The sequence below is a fragment of the Zosterops lateralis genome, assembly GCF_965231275.1.
Source record: "Zosterops lateralis genome assembly, chromosome: 2".
NCBI lineage: Eukaryota > Metazoa > Chordata > Aves > Passeriformes > Zosteropidae > Zosterops > Zosterops lateralis.
In genome coordinates this window covers 41,221,614-41,229,760 of record NC_139763.1, presented here as the reverse complement: position 1 = coordinate 41,229,760, position 8,147 = coordinate 41,221,614, and positions in this window count along the sequence as shown.

Sequence of the window (8,147 nt, the reverse complement as noted above, 5' to 3'; positions counted from 1 at the left end):
TTCTGTAACAACCCCCTCAACTTATACACAGTGCATTCTTTTATTATCCAGTGATTTCTTATCCATTTTGCCTGACTCACTTTTCCTGTGGTGCCACTCTTACTTTGTATTATCATTCCAGTGGATTGAACTAGCTTTGGGGAGAACTCAAGTGCCACAGCAATGGGACATTTACTAATGGTAGGTAAAACAACACAATAAAAGGGCTACGTTCTCATGAATTTTGTTATTACCTAGAAACTCACATGGTTGCAATTTTTAGCTGCAGCTGGATTTGCAATCCGGTTTTAAGTCCAATGAGAATTTACAGAAATATTCTTACATAATTTCAACCCTACCTAGTTCCCTCTAGATATGTCGCTCTACAAAAGAAACATTTCTTTAAAGATGGGTGATTTATGTGTAAGATTAACTCAAATGAATTTTTATTGTATATTTATATAGTATCTAATATAATATAGCCTAGCATCACAAAGCACAACTGAACTTGCCATGGGGAAGTACCATGTTTACATAATGCTTCCAGGAGAAACAAGTTTCACAGCTCCATTTTTTGAAGTTGGTTTTTTGGGGTTGTTTTTTTTGTTTGTTTGGTGGGTTTTGTTCCAATAAGGCTCTTTTTAAATTTTTAGCATAAACAAGATTCTATAGAGGACTTCTACTATTAAGTTCCTTTGCATTATGTTGGTTAAAAAAAAAAGACACTCAACAAAACATATGTGAGAAGAGCCAAAGATAAAATGCTGTTCAGATTTGTAAAACAAAGTAGAGAAGGACAATTAAGTGTCAAGGCATACATTCAACATACTTAAGGCACTGTTTGTACCCTACGTGCTGTAAATTTGGTCCAGACTACACAAATCACAATTAGAAATAGAATGCTGCCAAATCAGGTTTTTATTCCATATGTAACATCTGAACAAGATGTGAAATCAAGTACAAGATTTCCCTGTTTACTGACAGATACTGTATAAGTTAACCCACAGATGCGCTGCTTCTTCACAGTGCGGTGTTGAATACATCCATGTGAAAGCATTTATGAGATACTGTACATTAGTGGTGAATTATGTAGATGTGAAAGCATGTATCACTTTCCCATCTGCTGCTTCACTTTGTATTGCTCCATTGATTTGGAAATAAAAACTCTTCTGGTATTGCTCAAATAGTTGCTTAGTTCCCATGTTCTGCTAGGGTCATCCAATGTGATTGTCCCATCTGCAGCTCCTAACTGATCAATATGAGCCTTTTCTCTCTGTTTGCAGATAAATTTCTAATACCCAATTCAGATGGTAATTGGAACAGGGGCACTCAGAATCACCTGGCTCTGAGTCTGCTTCATTGCAGTTGGGAAACTCCTGATTTATTTTATTTTATTTTATTTTATTTTATTTTATTTTATTTTAACATTTAAATGGGTTAGCTGCCTCTTGTTTTCAACAGTCATTTTTCATGTCAGAATTTACATTACTTACTTCATTAAGTCAGGTCATGAGGTTATGCAGGGCAGAAAATTAGAAGACCTAGAGCCCAACTAGAACTTAATCTGGTTACTGCCACAAAAGATAATAAAAAATGTTTCTATAAATGGATTAGTAGCAAAGGGATGGCTAAGGAGAGTCTCCATTCTTTATTGGATGTGAAGGGAAACATAGTGACTAAGGATGAGGAAAAGCCTGAGGTACTTAATGCTTTTTTTCCCTCAGTCCTTAGTAGTAAGACTGGTTGTTCTCTGGGCACCCAGCCCTCTGAGCTGGAAGATGAGGAGCAGAATGAAATTCCCATAATCCAAGGGAAAATGGTCAGTGACAGGCTATACCACTTAGAGACACACAAGTTTATGGGCCATAATGGGATGCATCCCAGGGTATCGAGGGAATTGGCAGAAGTGTTCACTGAACCACTTCCCATCCTGTATCATCAGTCCTGGCTAACTGGAGAGGTTCCAGTTGACTGCAGGCTACCCAGTGTGACACCCAGCTGTAAGGAGGAGCCAGGGAACTACAGACCTGTCAGTATGACCTGGAGATTGGGGAAGGCCATGGAGTAGATCATCCTGAGTACCATGCACTACATGCAGCGCATGTTGGGCTGCCAAGGGATCAGGCCCAGACAGAACTGGTTCATGAAGCATAGGTCCTTCTTGACCAACCTGATCTCATCTGTGACAAGGTGATCCGTCTAGTGGATAAAATAAAGGCTGTGGATGTTGTCTGCCTGTTCCCTAGTAAAGCCTTTGACACTGCTTCCCACAGCATTCTCTTGGAAAAAACAGTTGCTCATGGCTTGGACAGCTGCAGTGGTTGGTGAGGCCACACCTCCGATTCTGTGTTCAGTTTCTCACTACAAAAAGACATAGAGGTGCTGGAGTGTGTCCAGAGAAGGGCAATGAAGCTGGTGAAGGGTCTAGAGCACAAGTCCTGTGAGGAGCAGCCGAGGGAGTTGGAGTTCTTTACCTGGAGAAAAGGAGGGTCAGAGGAGACCTTATCACTCTCTGCTCCCACCTGAAAGGAGGGAGTAGCCAGGTCGGGATCACTCTCCCAGGCAACCAGCAACAGGACAAGATGAAATGGCCTCAAGGCATGTCAGAGGAGGTTTAGATTGGATATTAAGAAAAATCTCTTCATGGAAAGGTTTGTCAAGCATTGGAATTGGCTGCTCATGGGAATGGTTGTCACCATTCCTGACAGTATTTTAAAAACTGTAGATGTGACGCTTAGGTACATGGTTTATTGGTGGACTTAAGGATCTTAAAGGTCTCTTTGAAACCTAGATGATTCTATGATTCCATGATTATGTTGGTTTTATACCTTCTTGCTTCCAGAAACTCTCACCCTGTTTTTTTCACATCATAACTGAGGCTCAGGTAGATAGGAGGGCACCTACGCTTGTCAATGCATTGCATGTAGAAGGAAATTAATTATTTAAACTTTATTCATTTGCAGAAGTACTGTATAGGTATAAAATTCTGACATAACTCCTGTGAAGTTATGCCAGTAGCTCTAGGGATCTGTTATGTATTCATTGAGCATATCCCTATAAGAGATATTTCTACAACTGAAGAAATTGCTATAGTTTATAAGGCACTGGATATCTGGATTCGTTCTCTAGTTCAAATGCTAAACTGTAAAAATATTTGCATATTTTTCCTGGATAATTTTAAAGTCAAAGTTCTTAAACAGCTATCATTCTTAGACATTGAATAGGAGAAATGCTGAAAATGTATGCTGAATTGCAGAATAAATCTTTATTCCAGGAAAAAAAAAAAATCCCTAAACCTTAAAAAAAACCCAGAAAACAAACATGTTCTTAAATTCATCTCTATTCAGCAAACCATTTAAACATACCAAGGCTCCACTGGAACTTCAAGACATACTTAAGTGGTCTGAGAAATAGTGATAAACTTAAACAAAACCTTAAAGTTAAGTGCTTTGTTGAAACAGAATTCAGTGTTGCAATTCTCATCCTGTAAATTATTAAATAGATGTAGGTGAAACTGTAAAGTATGAACTTTAGCAAGCTTTCTAATGGTCTAAGAAAACTTCTCTGGCAAGGACTAACAATATTTAAAAATAGGTGAGCTGTCATTTAAAAGAGTTAAGTGGTTGGGTTACATTTAAGTACAAAAATGGTATTTTATAAAGGCATGTGGTGAAACAGATACACAATTAAGTTTTGTATAAAAATAAAAGAATGTTATTTTTAAAACACAACTTCTTCAGCAGAGAATCTGCAGCACTAACTTCTGTCCTGTTTTATCTAATGTCATCACCATAGGACTATGTCTGGTTTCTGGATGCTCTAAATTTAGGTGAATGTGGCCTGGGTATAAATTCTATTTTAATTCACACCTGGTTGGATTATTGCTTTTGTCTCTACTGGCCTTAAAAAGCTATAGGGTAAAGCACACCTGAAATATGTTCTCCTGTGTAGGAGTTGTCAAAACATTTGGGTCTTAGCAAATGACAATATGTTTTCTGCTAAAGCTTATGATCTACATATTAAGCATCGAGATGGAAAATAAACACAGTTAGTGTAATTCTAACCAGGGAATGTTTGCTGGATAGTTTGCACAAAAAAAAAAAAAAAAAAAAAAAAAAAAAAAAAAAAAAAAAAAAAGTGATGAGCTTCAAGGAGAAGGATTATTTTCTTTTTAAAGCTTCTTAATGCAGTATGCCTCCTCCCAAAGGGAATGACTCATTATAAGACCTTCTATTGACAAAGAATAGTTAATTGTCACTCTAAAAATTACCCTGTTGTTTATGTATTTCTCATTAGAATCTGATTACACTCCATTTGCCTAAACAGGCAATGGTAGCACCAATATTCATCTGTGAAACTCTAAAAGAGCTAATTACTCAAAGCTTAGACTAATTGTCAGCATAAAGGACAGAGAACACTGAAGTAGAAAGCGTTAAGAGAAACTGCCAGTCGTTCAAAGATAGCCACTTGGATATGTAGATCGACAAGCTTTCATTAGCATAAAGCTTTTACTGGGCAGAAAGCCACCCTGGTTAAAAAAATTAAATGAGGAAATAGAAAATCAATTTGTAAAGACTCAGGTGGGGAAACAAAGTAATTAATAATAGGGATTAAAAGTAGCAAGAAAAGAAAAAGTTACTTGCTGGAGTAGTAGCAGGCAACCGGATTAAATGCAGTAAAAGGGCACTTTACATAAATATTAGGAGGAGAAACCAGGAAGAATCTTACCTTAAGTACACATGAATTACGGTAGGTAAACAGTACGACAGCTTTCTGGTATTTGGAACAAAGGGATTATGTATCCACGTGAAAGAGAGGGAGGAAAAAAAATCACCCGCAAGAAAGCCAGCAGGCCAGGTTCTGCTGAAATCAAACTTCAATCCTAACAGTTAGGCAAGAACCTGTCTTCAGCTGCTAGTAAAGCATTTTCCTCAGTCGTTGGTAATTCCAGAAGAGTCAAAGTTGGATCAGTTTTGAAAAGCTTGAAAGGACTTGTTAAAGAACTAGTGGTGTTATTCTTAACCATAGCAAAGAGATTGCTAATATTGGATCTTATTAACAAAACTCAGAGTTCAAAATACAATCAAGATCTGTCAACACAGCATCCAAGAAAGTAGTTACTATGCCTCTTTTGCTGGGGAGTTTGTGTCTGTTTCCTCCTTTGTTTTGAAAACTGTGTGATTCCAAGTGCTAGAGGCAACTGTGTTCACATGACAGCCATTGATTCCTTCAAAGCTTCCCAGTCAATACAGCAATAACACTTTAAATCAAAAGAACTTCCATTATATAAAATTAACATTACATGGATTAAAAACTGACTCGCTGTTTGATCTCCAGATATTATTAATGAAAAGACATAAACAAAATAAGCTATTGCAATGATTTTTCTCCCCTAGAAACTTATTTTTGTGCTTAATACTTTTATCAATGATCTAGACAACATAAATTATTATGGCAAAGTTTGCAGATGGTAGTAAATACTGCAGAGCATGTACTGCTTTTGCCAGTGAGTGTGAATCATCTCATTGAGAGCCACAATCCAACCAAAAAGTCAAATACAATGAATTACACATGGGATCAGGCAACATTAGCTGTATGTATAGAATAAGCAACCTGGGATCAGAAAACTCCATGATGTTATGTATATAGAAGTAAACTGCACAGGGCAAGGGTACAGGTCCAGCACTGGCAGTTTGCTTTGGTCTGTACTGTTTAATGACTACCTACCACATGGTATCATTGCATGACACAGTTTCAGAAAATATTGAGCCTACAAAATCCCACTACCATGTCCTAAGATCAGGGAATAACTGTGCACACTAGGCAGAACAAATGTGGCCAGCTTTAAGGGGCATAGAAAAAGGTTTAGCCCTGTGCAAGCAACACGAATTGTCACTTGACCACAGGGTCAAGTCAGCGGAGTCAGGGTCAGAGAAGAGTCATATGTAGGTAGTACGGAGATGTCCCTTCACAGTCCTGCTGGAGGACATGAGCACTGTACTGCCCTGAGCATGTTCATTACATTTACAGCTCTTCATTAAGATAATGAATGTATTAAAATCTTGTATGTCTGGGCTTCAGCTGGTTGGCTGTCACAGTATGGAAAGACTGCTTTCTGGTGCACAATAGCCCAATTGTACTTTGTGGGTAGAAGGTTACTCTGACACACTAGAAATGAGCTGGAATATTGGTGGGAACCACTCATTTTCTGCAATTATATGGAGAATCTTTCTTCTCAGATGCTTGTCTTCCACAGCTTTTTCACACAGTGAATGAAGTGCCAGAGAATTCAATGAATCTATAAATGGGAAATAATTTGCTTCCAAGTCAGGGGTATTCTGTCTTCCTTTGAAGCACAGGGCAATGGTTTTCTCTTAGGACCATCTGGCAATATGGCACCACTACAGATTAAAGAAGAAGTCAGCCTCTACCAGGCCTTTGGTCAACTTCAGCTTTTCCATTTCTTTGAACATAGCAGGCAAAGCTCCGTCTGCTGTGGGATAAGACAGCTTCTGCTGTGATTGCTGAAGATGTGAACAATGTCATTGGGCTGTCTGTCTGTGGCTGTGCCTTGAGAAAATTTAATAGCACATGGCACGTTATATCTGCAGTCTATTGATTCAATATGGCCTTGAGTACTGAAATAATGAAAGACTGCAAACCCCCCTAATAAATGTATCGTGAATGTATTTGAAGTGATATTTCCCAAGAGGATCCTGAACAGATGGGGCGGATGCTGCAATTGTCGTATGAACAAATTTAATGTTGCATACATGAAAAAAGACATTGCAAAACTTGTGCAGAAGCAGCAGCTTGCAGACTTTGTTTCCTTGGATGATGGCATTGCACAAACTTTGGGTGAACTGCTTATGGAAATCTTCTGCTCTAGCATTCAATAATAAAACATTTGTGCAATTAACTTGTATGAGTTCATGTTTTCTCCTTAATATTAAAAAAAATAGAGGAAATAATGAGTTATGGCCTTAGTTATGAATCCTAATGCCTGCTGTATGTACATATATAGGTGCCCACACAGGAAAACTTGATACTCAGCTGAATTTTTCTATTCTTTTAAAAAATGACATAGGCTTGAACTGGCTTGATGGCCCTTGAAACAGCAAATTAATCTTAACTTGTGGAGACAAGCATAATGTCAGTGAAACCACGCCAACTTTCCCTTCCCACAGTACATGAATATATAGATACAAAAAAGGGTAATTTGTAAAGTTTCTTTTTAGTGGTAGCCTTGAAAATAAAGGGGCAAAGAGAATTCATATCTGAATTAAGGAGTTTGCCATGGTCTGAAACAGACTGTTGGATTTTCTTGGCAGCAATTTTTATATAAAAGCAAATAAAAACACAGATTATGCCAGTATGGGCTCAAGTTATTTCACTCCATTCATCCTTCCCTTGTAGGAATTTCCCAAACCGATTTTAGGCTAGATAGAGAGGCGCTGCACAGCATAGAGGTTGTGTATGCCAGGTTTCCAGCTATGCCTAAGTCAAACGAATTCTTGGAATCCCGGTGTTTGAAATTCACGTGTGGAGACACATGAGGGCACCACTGGGCGGGGGACGGCTGTGGTGGAAAATGGACGTGTGCTGGCCCCTTCCGTGGACAAGCTCGTAGGACTCTCCTGGATTCCATGGCTAGTGGGCAGCTTCAGGGCAAGCCCCGGCGGTACAGCTGGTGCGGCAGGGAAGGCGAGAATGGAGACTAGAAACACGGATCTCATGTTCTGTGAAAAGATTTGACAGATAAGCTGTCAAGTTTCAGCAAAATTCAGCATAATTTCTGAATAGAATTATATAATTTTATAAAATATGAATAGTTCTATTCAAACATCTTGTTTAAACGGTAAACCCCCCCCCTTTGGTCCTTGTGGAACATTTGTAGTAAAAATTAATAATAGAAATAAGGCAAAAAAAATTTCCTTGCAAATATTAAATGGTATTTAACTTTGTCTTGCTTTTTCATCAGTTTTCTAGGCTGCACCTTTCCAAGTAGGATAATATTGACTAAGCCTCATTAAACTGATTGAGAAATAATTTTTTTTAAGAAAAATGCAAAATTAATGATCCATGCTGCAAGATCAATAAGCCACTTCAGAATGTACATTGATAAACTATTTCTACTAAAAAATACTCTCAATTTCGTATGCAAAATG